Source organism: Lathamus discolor, chromosome 2 (genome assembly GCF_037157495.1).
Source record: "Lathamus discolor isolate bLatDis1 chromosome 2, bLatDis1.hap1, whole genome shotgun sequence".
NCBI lineage: Eukaryota > Metazoa > Chordata > Aves > Psittaciformes > Psittacidae > Lathamus > Lathamus discolor.
Window position 1 is genome coordinate 15,537,857 of NC_088885.1, and position 13,708 is coordinate 15,551,564.

The 13,708-nt window shown below is 41.3% G+C and overlaps 1 protein-coding gene across 3 annotated transcripts in view; it reads right to left on the reverse strand.

The window, feature by feature from the left end:
• NPVF (neuropeptide VF precursor) overlaps positions 1-13,708 on the reverse strand; it is a 69,088-nt gene that overhangs the window by 10,988 nt on the left and 44,392 nt on the right. The window contains exon 1 of one of the 3 annotated variants that reach the window (XM_065669192.1): positions 1,600-1,673. The exons of 1 other annotated variant lie outside the window; for it this stretch is intronic. The gene's annotated coding sequence lies outside the window, so the exon portion shown is untranslated. Of the gene's footprint in view, positions 1-1,599; positions 1,674-13,708 lie in introns of those variants that run through there. One more of the 3 variants, XM_065669194.1, reaches the window with a different exon arrangement.

A 13,708-nucleotide genomic window follows, 5' to 3' on the forward strand; every position in this document is an offset into this window, starting at 1 on the left:
GGGCTTGGGAAGAGAGGTACCAACTTGACTGCAAATAGGCGAGGTTAACAATGCAGACAGTTGTCCAGTGATTGCATATTTTGTGCAACTTTCTTTGAAATGTGGTACTGGATACTGTTTGAGATAGCATGCTGGACTGGCTGGACAGCTTGGCTGCTTTACCGCTGAGGTTTTATGGGCTGATGGAAAAAAAGGTCACACTTCTCCACTACTTTCCATCCCTTTTGGTTTTTTTAATTGTTTGTGCATCCCTGTTCATCCAAAATACAGAGAGCAGATTCTTGTGAAGATCTGATCCCTATGATGTGACTGTGGAATCAGAGAGTTTCTAATGGGAAGACTGGGAATGGCAAGGTGCAAGTGAATACTGGAACCCATGCACTAGCTGTTCTGCAGCTCCTCTTTGGTATCTCAGGGCAGCTGAATGGGGAAAGGATGATATGAAGAAATTACTTTAAAAAAAAGCCCTGAAAGAACAAATCTGTCATCTGAATACAGGATGGGACACACCATCCTCAGCTGAAATGATCTAGAGGAAAAAACAGGATTACTCAAGTTTAATTGCTGTGCTGGTTTGGGACCCACATATACTGAAACAGCTGTGTGCAACCTCACTTGGTTTTGAAAGAGAACATTTCACAACTGTTTCACAATATGTCCTTAGTTTATGAATTAAGAATATTTACTGCAAAGAGTCACCTGTAGTGCCCAGCATTTCTGGGATGGGCTGGCAATGGCCTCGAAAAGTCATTTTGTAATTCTTGACATACTGGTTTGGGCATCAGATACGCATGTACTGGAGGGAGGTTTTGTAAGACAGCGTCCCCCAAAATCCGTCTCAGAGGCCAAGTCAGTTTGTTTGCTGCTCAGTTCCCTGAACCTTGCACAGATTATTAGAGACAAAATCAATCCTGTAGCAAAGGAGCTTTGGTGGCTGTTGTAAAGCAAGTGCTAGGAACAATGAGAGCCGTGTATGGTGCCTGTGAAGGAAGAGACAAAGAGCAGGGGGAGAAGATCAAACCTGGACAGTCTGTGCAGGGCACTGATCCAAAGCTCAAGTTTTGTGCTCTGTAAGGTGTAAGAACTAAGTAAATCTTGAGTTACAGGGCTATAATTCCTCTGCTGGATTGTGATGACTGCATAAGGCCACTTGAGCTTTTGCTCTTATAGTTAGTTTATGATATCACCACAATCCCCTGGTGGATTTAGAACCCTGTAATATTTTTACAGTGGTGAGCTGTTTGTTTCTCTATTTACAACAGTACATCACTGGAGATATTGATAACAGTCGCCTAGTTCTATCATGTAGTTCCCTATACTCTTGCATTTGTTTTTGTAGAATTATGATCGTTCTTTAGGAGCAGGCTGCCAGAGGCTGGGGGCAAAAGGAGGAAGCTCTGGTTTTGCCTCTTTGTCTTTTTAAAAACTGTTTGAGTTAGCAACTATTTGTCCAGATACAGGAGGGCATAATGACTACCAATTTCACATCTCTATATGACAAACAGCTGTATGACGCCCACTTTCACATATTTTCTTTTCTTTTTCTTCCATCCCCCCCCCCCCCCCCCCCAGTCTATTATTTTCTCAATTAAAGTTAACCTCACCAGCTTCTTGCACAGGATGTCACTGTAATAGAAGGATGAGGAGAGGTCAGTGTGATACATCACAGGCAGATGTCAGGCCGGAGCAAGAGGCAGGTCTTGGGCTTAATCCCACCCTACCACTGTGCCATGGATTTTGGTTCAGAGCAGATGGACGTAACCCTTAATTTGATTAGTTGTGAGTATGGCAGGGAGGCAATCACAGCAAAAGGGGATGAGCACAGTAGGTAGCTAATTTAAGTGTCGTGCTAGCCTGCTGTAACATCACAGCCATATTCTGCTCAACAAGTAACTGCCAATTACTTAGTGCAAATAAATAAATATAAGCATCTAACAGTCAGCTCAGCTGCACAATCTACCCATTGTACCCCGAGCACTGAGAGCGGAGGCATCACAAACTTGGCAGCAGTGCTGGGGAGATGCTTAGGAGAGTTAAAAACATAGAGAGGTAGGGGATGCCCTAAAGCTTTTGATTTTGATGGGAGTAGCTGACCTTGGCATTTAGAAAACCTCAGTGTCCCTACTAATATCCTTCAGTACAAGTTTCAGGGATTTTACTACAGGTCAAAAAGTACGTCTGTGGCCAAGAGGAGCCAAAACTTTGCCTTCTGTTTCTTTTTGTTGTAAAGAGCCAGATGCTGGATGTGATGCTGATAATCATTCTGTCTTATTCTTTAGTCTGGGATGGGAAGAAATATACTACAAAAATCTATTGTGATATCCGCTTTGCCAAAGCTCCTGAGAGAGGACATTTGTATAGGAGAAAAACCCACACATCCCCTCTTTGACACTAGATCTACTGATTTATATAAGTTTGTATCTTCAGGGTGTATTTTCAACTAAGCTATACCTAAAACTCCAAGACGCCTAGATATTAATGAACTATTTAGCTAGTTTTAGCTAAACTAGTTAGTTTAGGTTTTAGGTTAGTTTAGGTTTTAGCTAGTGCCCTCCTAAGCACTGGTCAATGCAGTACATACTGCAATTTCATGTGAAGCAGTTTTTGTCAGATTTTGTGCACTCTATCCTAGGTTAGGCCATGGTAATGCCTAGAACAACTCAACATTTTCTAGATTTTACTTATATGTATAACTTCATTATTGATAAAATATCTAAATTAGGCTGTTATGCAATCTGGTTATCATTCTTTCTTTGGGCACACAGTGCTGTACGCAAATGAAGCAGAAAAGCAACTCCAAAGGATTTATTCTGCAATCTCTCAATTTAACCACGTGGGGGCATGAGATATTTATTTAAGAGAGCTTTTTAGGCACCTGATTCAGAAATCTGCGACTACAGGAAACCTTACTGGTAAACTGGGATCAGGATTTGGTCTTTTAGGTCGCTGCTTGCAATCAAAAATACTTAGCACCTAATTATTGCAAGTGACATTAACCTAGAATATAGTAACAAACGAAAATACAGCATGGACAGGAAAGAATATTAAACAGCTTTTAAATATCCCCATTAGTTAGCCTGGCCTCTAAATACATTTTAATGGTGCTATTTTTGTGTCTCTCTAAACAAAATGTGATGTCTTCCATATAACCCTGCGCATCTGATTTAACCTGAACATTTCAATTAAATGAAAAGGATGCTGCTCTGAGATACAGCAACCTAAATCTGGAGTAAATCCATTTCATTAATTGCCTAGATGACATTATTTTTTGTCATTCACTTGCAAGATGAGTAATATGCTCTATACATTTTGGCCCTGATCCAGCAAAGCACATAAAATCATAGTTAATGATGTTAAGTGCTTGAGTAGTTCTCCTTCAGCACATGCCTTAAGCTGAGTACATATTGAAGTGCATTCCAACACAGAGAAAGTGGCACAATCAAACCTTTAATTAGTTTTAAGATGAAATTCAAAATGCAATGCAATTCTTTGTACTTTACATTGGAAAAAAATGCATGCTTTGAGCCTCTCTTGGGAAAGAGATGACTAAACCTATTTATCCACTTGGGTTTCCAAAGGGAATGAATGCTCATTGTTTTCTGCTGTTCTCCCCTAAATTTATAAATTTATTTTGCTCAGTCAACTGGTTTGTTTACAGCAGAATATTTATATGAAAATTTCCAACTCTGTTATTTTATGGACTTTTTTATTTAGAAGATAATTCACACATTTTATTGGTATTTAAAAGGGTGGAATATTTTTACTTCTGTAATTTTAAATCAAAGCAAAAATGAGCAGCGGTAAGGCTGTATAAACAAGTGTTCACAGTACCTGAAAGCTCATTTCTTTTCAAAATAATGTGAAAATCAGGATTTTGTACTGCACATTTCTGATCCAGATATTTAATGTTCACACAGCTCAAAGGAACCATAAATTTAGGTCTTGTATTTTGAGACATTGTGTACTTTCCGCGGCACACTTTTCAGCATGTGCCTCTGGCATACTGATCTGTGTCTAAGCAAGATTATGGCACACAGGTGAATTCTTAGTCTAAGAGGGAACATTGGCATCCTGTTCATCTCAGAGAGAAGAAGCTGAGGAAAACACCTCAGATTCAATCCATACTTCACCAAAACTTGGACTACTTTGTTCTTTCGCTTTGGTATAAACCCATCTTTGTGGTAAAGACATTTCTACAGGGAGTCTAAATAATGCCCACAGTCATAGCAATCAGAGGCAAAACTTTCTGAACATAATGTAGTTGGTACAGTACAGCAGAATTCATTCTTGAGCTAGCAGACTACAGCTATTGGGTACTTTTTCCTAAGCTGCGAACCTTCCTATTTCAAAGCCTAGGCTTAGATACACTTTTTTTGCTCTAACAATTTATTCTTGGCATCTTGCATTTTTTAGGGCCTGTAAAATCCTTCCCAACAAATGCTAAAATAACTCAAGTCTGTTGATCCACTTGTATAACAAAGAAGCTCACGTCTTTGGCTGTGTTTTCACTCACAGCACAAGCGTATGCGAGGAATTATGATAAGTAAACAGAGGATGAGTCAGCCTTACCCTGGCAAAATGGATTTGCCAGCCTTACCCTGGCAAAATGCCCACTAAGTGTGCATTTTCTGTTGCCAAAGTCTGCTGTATTTGACTGCATTTCTTTTATGTTCCCTAATATATCTGCTCCTTGCTAGCAATGAAGCACTTGTATGTATTAATGTCTAAAGCAATCAGCTCATCTATATGCTCTCTAAAATGGATGAGCCAATGAACATGGTGTCAGAGACTGTTTTCCGGTAAGTTTTTCTGATCCACTAATTCACCAAATATATTTGAATTCACTATTCACATAACTTTTTATAGAACACTATTAAGCCAATTTGGTCGATAACCACTGCAACCTTTTTAGTGAGTTGCCGCACAGAAAGGTCACTATTCCTAGATTTGGTTTGCTATATCATCCGCTACATGCTGATGCCATGATGTCCCTGTATGAAGGAGGAGACCGCAGTTAGTTGTGTTTTTATAAAGATTGCTTGTTCTTAAATGTAGAACTGATTAGAGTGAATGATTTAATACTGCTCTCCCTCAGAAGCAACGGAATCTTGGGAAAGGATCAAACAGTCCCTCTAAGTTGGCTACCACCTTCCTGACTTCACATTGTTTTTAAATGAAACATCTGGCACGTTCTCCAGCTGGGATATTATTTTGTTCTTCTTGACAAAGTAATTCAAAATTTGCTGGAAAACAAGCTGAATGGAAGAGGAATTTTTTATTTAGTTATTTTTCCCATAGACATCTGGAACTTTCTTTCAAAGCAAAAGGCTTTGCTCCAAATACTAAGATCCCCCTATCTCTTAGTTAACTGGTGTTAGTGAGGTAGGTTTGACAGTCCCTAATGCAGTCTCTGGAATGCCTTTCTGCGTTAAGACCTGTCTATTGTGGCTCAGTTAGCTCAAAGACATCAGCTTTCTGTTGTTTGACTTCTGTCCCTTTGGGGATGGTCACAGGTTTTACTTTCTTTCATTATTATCTCTTGTAAAACTATTGAATGGCAACGAAGAGAAGCACTTTTGAAACTGAACAAAACCAATCTCTTACAGACATTCCTGTGAGCTTTAGTTTTCACAAAACCTCACATATAAGAGAAACATAAAGGAGGATTTGTTTAAAAGTAGAGCTGTTCATTTTTGTAGATCTGCCCACTTCTGGGGCTGATCATGTCTATTTTCCTGTAATATATTTATTAATTGAAACAATTAATAGAAGCAATTATCTTTGCTTCTACCATGTGTACATCAGTTATATTAAAGTATTATTCGGTTTAAAAAATTGCTCATTTTTTAATCCAAATTTAAGTGTGATTAATTTAAAACAAAGTCTGTGCCATGCCTTCATGGTAGGACACAGCAGAATGAAGGAAGTTTTATCTTCTCCACTGTGTAGCTGTTGGCACTGAGGGTAATAATTTGGCAGAGATCTTACTGTGTGGGGCTTTTTCTCAAGCTGTGTATGTAGATTGTACACTATGACAGAACAGAGCCCTCACAGCCACAGGTATTATCAGAATGAGAGCAGAGACAGGGAAGAAATACATAACATTCATTTCATTTTCTGCTTTGGGGGCACTACAGAAGCCCTTGTCACTTCTCCGTGAGGGTGCACTGCATCTTCACATTCCCATACCTAGACTTCAAGGAATATTACATCTAATGAGCAAAAACCATATAGCACTTACGATTTCCTGGGTGAGTAGTCCAAGTTTCTACAGCTGAAAAACTAGAAGCTTTGTAACCTATTCCCTTTCCAATGGAACTACTTATTTTTTCTCTAAGACAGTCCAACAATTACCATTATCCAGTTAAACTTCATATTTAAGAAATCTTGTGCCTAAAAGTGTATCAAGTTTTCCTGCAACAGTGATCAGTCTCACAAAATATATTATGCTTTTGTTTAGACCCTGCCCACTTCTATACCTTTGCAACTACAGCAAAGCTTCACCAGAAAATGCAGTTGTTTCATTCATCTGTGAAATGGTGGGAATCAACAGCTCCTGATGAAAAGTCATAGGTGAAAAGGATTCTTAAGTGGCTGGTTCGGTCAAATGCTATCGGAACTGTCATATTGCTGAGGATCTGTAGGCAGTGACAATTTGCCAGCTATTCTTTAAGGTGCAGGAGACAAAACGATACAGAACAACTCTTCCCATTGAAGGATCATGCTGAGCCATTGCAGTATGGCTTTGGTTGCTGGCAGACAGTTCCCCAAACCAAAACCTATTGACCTATTCCATTACTGAAAAGAGCCCCTGACTCCACATTAACTCATCATTGCAGAACTACGTTTTGGAAAGAGTGTAGGATCTTTGTGGTGCATTCATTGTCTGTTAAGCTAAGGGATGATCTTACTCATGGCCCTGACATCTGATCATTAGAGCATATATGAATTTCGATATTGAAAATATTAAAGATGAAAGTAGAGATTCCTCATCCGCTAAACATAAAAACACAAAGTGAAAATCATTACTGACCCATATGTTTGAGAAACTGTGTGACAGTTATAACCCTGCAGCTGTTATTGATCTTGGCATTTAGAGGTTTAATATTGATTGGAAACTGATACACCACTGACATGCACATATCCATTTCTCTCAGGATATGCATCTCATCTTTTTTCTCTAGGTTCATCTGTAGAGCAAAGACCTCAGAGTTCAATGAACTACTCAATAGTAGGTTCTGCATCCCACAGCTTTTCTTTAGTGCAGCCTCTTTCAAAGAGTTGATGGAAAGACAGTGCCTTTGAACTGCAGTGGACATACATGACATACATACCTGTAGAGTATAAGGTTTGACCAGTTTGACCATAAGCAGGAAGCTCAGGTTTGGGGGGGGGAAGTTAAAAAAAAGGAAGAAAAATTAAATGAGGCCATTTTCAAGACAAACACCCCCTCTCACCCATAGTAAATAATAAAGAAGTCAGCATATAGAAGGAGACAGTGACTTAGGATTTCTTTTGCTAATCAGCACCAAGACAAAAGACTGTTAAAGGAGCTAGTCCTCTGCTCAACAAAGAAGAGAAATTTAAGGATCAGACCTCTTCTCAAAAGTAATGCTGAGTTGCACAGGTTTAAACTGTGACAGTTATGTCAGTGGACATTCAGATTATTCAACTGGTGGGTGACTTGCCGGTTTTGAGGAGACAGGGAGAGACACATAGATACAGTGGCTAAACTCTTGGTGAGGAGGTCAGTTATCCCACACTGGGATCCATAGTGCTGTGTCTGATGCAGCTTGGAGGGCTTGGCCTGCCCTGGTCTCGCCCATTGTCCACACTGGGAGCTCTGGCCTCCTGAGGAATCTTGATCTCTCTGTATGTGAGATTTGCAGCCTTCAAGCTCCCATTTACATGCTGTTCCAAGGGCTTCCTGGCTTTTTGAAGCGGTCTCAGACTGCCGTTTTTACCAGTCCGAGTTGCAGAAATGAAGGCTTGAAGATCATTACTCCAGTTCTGCATCTGTGAGTAGCTGCTGTAGAATCTGAAGAAGAAAACATACATAACCAAGTGCATTAAGCAGACACTGTGTAGTGATTGCCACTCATTTTGGTCTGGGGATTGTTTTTTGTTCGGTTGTTTTTGAAGGGTGCAGTACTTTAGTTTTAGCACAGTAATGTTTCATTTTTCCATTGTCTGACTCCTTTAGGCAAGCATAACGAATGTAGTTATCATTCTTTGGCATCCTGAGACAAGTGCCTGGTTGTTTCCATATCGCTACTAGAATGTGAGACCAGTGAGAGATTTGGGCCAGTTGTTAAGTTACATACATAAGCTCAAAATCCCCTACATGAGCTTAGGGTTTTTCACATGCTTAAGCACCTAGGGTTGATTCAAAGCAACTTTGATGGAGCAACCAGGCTTTATGCATTAGACATGAAAGGCATTTGAATAAATTCCGTTTCAGTTTTTAGGTCTGTCATTTTCAAGATTTACTCTTAGCTCACTTCCTTTCAAGAAAATTGGGACTGTGCTTTACTGAGCTTTTCAAGCATTTCCTGAGAAATACCTTTGGAGAAAAGAAATCTGGCTAAAGAATGTACTCGCTTTCTTTACTTATTCCCAGTTTCAGCAAGAAACCCAGGCAGCTTTCTCTTTTTAACCTCTTCAGGGCTGAATGTTCCAGAAAGATCAGTCACAGCCCAAGGAGTTTCATTTGCTTATCTCTAACAATTTTGACTGGTGTAGGTGTATTCTCATTAGGGTATCCAGGGAGACTGACATGCAGAGGGAAGTAGTATCTCCTGTTTACTTGTACTATGTATTGGGATAATCTGTGAAGCCCTAGTGGAGTTGTAACTCAGAACATGCTGATCAGAAGCATTAAGGAAATTAACATACAGCTCTATTAATGGCTTAAGGGAGTCTGACTAAACAAACAAGGCCACACTGAGCAATAAATGTGAGCCTCAGACTGCATGACTTTCCTCATAACTACTCTAATTAATTGCTACAAAAGATTAATTTTATAATACAACATGGACATCAAAGGGAATGGCTTAGTGATTTAAGTGTTATGTGTCTCCCTGGGAGATGCAGGTTCAGTTCTTCATGCAGCTGTTGTCAGCCTTCCAAAATATAATAACTAAAATGAATTTCTTGTATTTTACTGCTAGAGTTTCTGTGGAATAAAGACCTTGGTTGTTTTTCTGCTGAAGGCAGTGGCAATTTCACTATTAATTTCAGTAGAAGCAGAAGTAGGTCCACTGTCCCGGGCTCAGCAGTAGCAGTCATTTTTCTCCTTCTCAGTAGCTGGTGCAGTGCTGTGGTTTTGACTTTTGGCCTGGGAACAGCACCGATAACACCGATGTTTTCATTTGCTGCTCAGTAATGTTTACTCTGACCAAGGACTTTCTGAGCCTCATGCTCTGTCAGGGAGGAGGGGAAGCCGGGAGGAAGCAGAGACAGGACACCTGACCCAAACTGACCAAAGAGGTATTCCATACCACAGCACGTCATGCCCACTACATAAACTGGGAGCAGTTACCTGGAAGCGCTAGATCACTGCTCAGTCGGGCTGGGTATCGGCTGACGGGTGGTGAGCGGCTGTTATTTCCCTTATCATTATCATTGGTGTTAGCAGCAGTGATTTGTGTTATACCTTAGTTACTGGGCTGTTCTTATCTCAACCCGTGGGAGTCACATTCTTTCGATTCTCCTCCCCATCCCTCTGGGAGCAGGGGGAAGAAGGGGGGAGAGCGAGTGAGTGTCTGTGTGGTTTGAGGTACTGGCTGGGTTTAAACCACGACATCCACAAACACTAAAACCACATTTTGCTGTGAAATTATCTTCGTACTTTTTCACACACAGAATATCCTTCCCAAAACCCTGCTTCCCATCAATGGTCCAGCTATACATGGTGACATGAGCTCTGTACACCCCCTTTACAAACTCACAGGTTGGATGTGTAATTAGCTGAAGTTGATTGCATTGGCTTCTGGATCAAGATGTAGCAGAACCATTAATTAGTGTGCTTGGAAGTGCAGCAGAGCAGGATCCTAGCTAGACTAATAAAATTTCTTGTGAAATGTATTAGAGGAGATGACTGTAGTTGACTACCTTTGCATGGCCTCTCCTTTGGTCACTAGTTCAATTCTGCCCTGGTCCACAAAAGAAAAGAGAGGTGGGGTTCCCTGGAGGAGTTTGAACCCAACAAGCGCTTTCTTTCTGGACTGAACCAAAGTACACTTTTTTATATGTGGCTCTGCTGTTGCCTATGAACCAGGATATAGGACTCCAAACTGGAACTTTCAAGTTAGAGGATAAAGCAATTCTCTGACAGCTCAGGTAAATGGGATGGGACTTGCACCAGGTAGCACTGTTTGCTTCCAGTCTAGTTGCCTGAGGTGGTTAACTTGGCTCCCTTCATAATCAGGAGAGAAAGATTTGCACTTCTGAGGTGCAATTCCTCTGACTTTAAGACTTGCGCTTTAAAAGGTGGATGGCACCAAGACCATTTTAGAAGGAACTCTGCTTTTGGTCATATGAATCCAAACAGCAATCAGGCTGTTGCTTGAATTAGTTTCCAGTATTGTTTTCAGGGCCACAACTGAGCCTGTGGTAGCCACATGAATGGTTTTAGTGACAGCAAATATAAGACAACATGACTTTGATTAGTCCCAGTGAAAGGGGTGAAGCCAAGTCACATAATTTTATATTTGCAAGGCCACGCACATAGGAAGTGTGCTGATAGCTCAGCTGATGTGCAATACCCTAACTGTGCATCTGAGCCCAAAGGGTCATCAGTCAGGCTTGTTAATCACCTCGATGAAGAACCGCCAAGCAGAACAATGTCCTTGTAGATACAAACAACTTGTAGATCTTGGCTGAAGCTGTTCTTATTTGATGGCTGGCTTGATCTTTCCTCTCTGAAAACTTGTGAATGGAATCCAGTGATTATTCTGGGTTTATTTTGACAAGTGTTTCCACTGCTTTCCCTCACTTCATATTTGTCTACATGAGCCAAGTTGGAGGCTTATTTTAAAGAAAATGAATAGTAAAATAAGACTCTGCATTCAGAATTAGGAACCTAACCAGGTGACCTGATTTTCAAAAACGCCAATTGCCCAGAAATGACTTCCAGCTCTAGAGACCATTAAAAAAAATCTTAGCTTTATAACTGTTATTACAATTATTATTTATGGTATGTACTGCAGTAGTACTGTGCCAACACACAAAGACCCATTGTATGAGGCACTGTACGAGCACAGAGGCAAAAGCTACATGGATTAAAATTCCAGCTGCCTGTTCTGTGGTGGGAACAAACTCAGAACACACATACCTCACACAGCCCCCTCCTCTATGGAAAATGTCTGTTAGCTAGTCAGATGTGTTGCTTTTTAGATGAGTCAGTCAACCTGAAGCCTTTGCACGGCAGGGAAGTCAAGCAGCTCTGTCCTATCCTCTCCATCCTTTCTGAGACCCCTCTGGATACAGGTTAGGGACCCTCTCTGTTGCCCTCCATCCCTGGGCATGTCATGCGGTCGCTCAGTACGAGCCCAGCCAGCTTTCTCCATGCAGCACTAATGGCTTTGGCTGAAGTGACAGGTCCTCTTATTTGTGGCTGTTTCTGTGCCTTTCATGCCCAATCAAAAATGTTTACAAAGGTGCAGTCAGGGGATGAAGGCTGGGGGAGCAGAAGAAAAGAAATCCAATTTTGTTTGGAAACAGTTTCAGAGCTTAATTAGTAAGGAGGGGGGTAGAAATGGGGGCTGAACAGGTGGTGTATTATTCTGCCAGGGATCTTCAAAAGGGAGGGAGTGCATGTTGGTGGTTTGCCGCAGAATGAAAAATGGGAAGTTTGGCAGTACCTGGATGCTTAAGAGCAGGTGAGCTGCGGAAGGAAGGTCACAGTTATACACATGTGCACGCTCACAAAATCTGCATAGGAAAATAATAAATTTCCCTTTTTGCCTGTGAGGGGACAGCTCCCAGCTCTGCATCTGAGATTTACATGGATTCATATTCATTACATTAGCAGTAGCCACATTTAACAGCAATTCCCAAAGGAGCAGGAAAATGATGGCCTCGAAGAAAGCTGCCACATTTCAAGCTCTCCAGCTGTGCCTTGCCACCATTGCTACATTCCACTGCCAAATGCAGTAATTTATGAATTTGTCTTTTTTATCTGCAAAAAATGTTAATTTACAGAACGAAGAGAAGAATAGGAAAGGGCTAACATGCTTAGAAAAGAAATGTCTGCATTTTCTCTTTACTGCTTTATAACTATTTCTCTGATGCTGTATATGTTGTTTGTGTTTGTAAGATCATTATTATTTTGCATTAGATGCTTAAAAGAAGGCAGGAGTGCTAGCATATAGAGCATCCCAGCTTGCAAAAAGAGTGGGTAGCCCAGCAAGGCTACTACAGATTTTGAATAAATAGAGAATGAATTATGAATGGTAATGGCTTTTGAGGTTTGTTTAAGTACTGAGCATGTGCCATTAAAGGAAAATAGATATTGCACTAGTTTCGAAAAAGCTGCGTTATTTTCCATTGGATGGAACTGTGTACATAGACATCTGTTCCAGCAGGACAGACTAGATATTTTTTGGGTGAAATTACTCGAGTAAAGCAAAGTCATTGTAAGTTCTGTGATACCAAAAAGGAAAAAAAGAAAAGGCAATTATTCCTAATTAAATATTTGTTACTCTCTCAGCATTGTTGCTGAAAGCATCAAGCAGAGCACTCTCTGGACCACTGAAAAAGCTGACTTTTGGAGGCTGAAAGACATGTACATTATAGTCTCATTCGTTGTTTGATTCTTTTTCACAGTGTTTATGTTTCCAGTCATAGAATCATAGAATCATAGAATAGTTAGGGTTGGAAAGGACCTCAAGATCATCTAGTTCCAGCCCCCTGCCATGGGCAGGGACACCTCACACTAAACCATCCCACCCAAGGCTTCATCCAACCTGGCTTTCAACACTGCCAGGGATGGAGCACTCACAACCTCCCTGGACAACCCATTCCAGTGCCTCACCACCCTAACAGGAAAGAATTTCCTCCTTATATCCAATCTAAACTTCCTCTTTTTAAGTTTTAACCCATTACCCCTTGTCCTGTCACTACAGTCCCTGACAAAGAGTCCCTCCCCAGCATCCCTATAGGCCCCCTTCAGGTACTGGAAGGCTGCTATGAGGTCCCCACGCAGCCTTCTCTTCTCCAGGCTGAACAGCCCCAACTTCCTCAGCCTGTCTTCATACGGGAGGTGCTCCAGTCCCCTGATCATCCTCGTGGCCCTCCTCTGCACTTGTTCCAGCAGTTCCATGTCCTTTTTATGTTGAGGACACCAGAACTGCACACAATACTCCAAGTGAGGTCTCACAAGAGCAGAGTGGAGGGGCAGGATCACCTCCTTCGACCTGCTGGTCACGCTCCTTTTGATGCAGCCCAGGATACGGTTGGCTTTCTGGGCTGCGAGCGCACACTGAAGCCGGCTCATGTTCATTTTCTCATCGACCAGCACCCCCAAGTCCTTCTCTGCAGGGCCGCTCTGAATCTCTTCTTTGCCCAGTCTGTAGCTGTGCCTAGGATTGCTCCGACCCAGGCGTAGGACCTTGCACTTGTCTCAGGGAAACAAATTGCACTGCATTCATTTTTGGGTTTTACGGAATTTCCTAAGGCAGGAGATTATAAGCACATCTTCCTATAA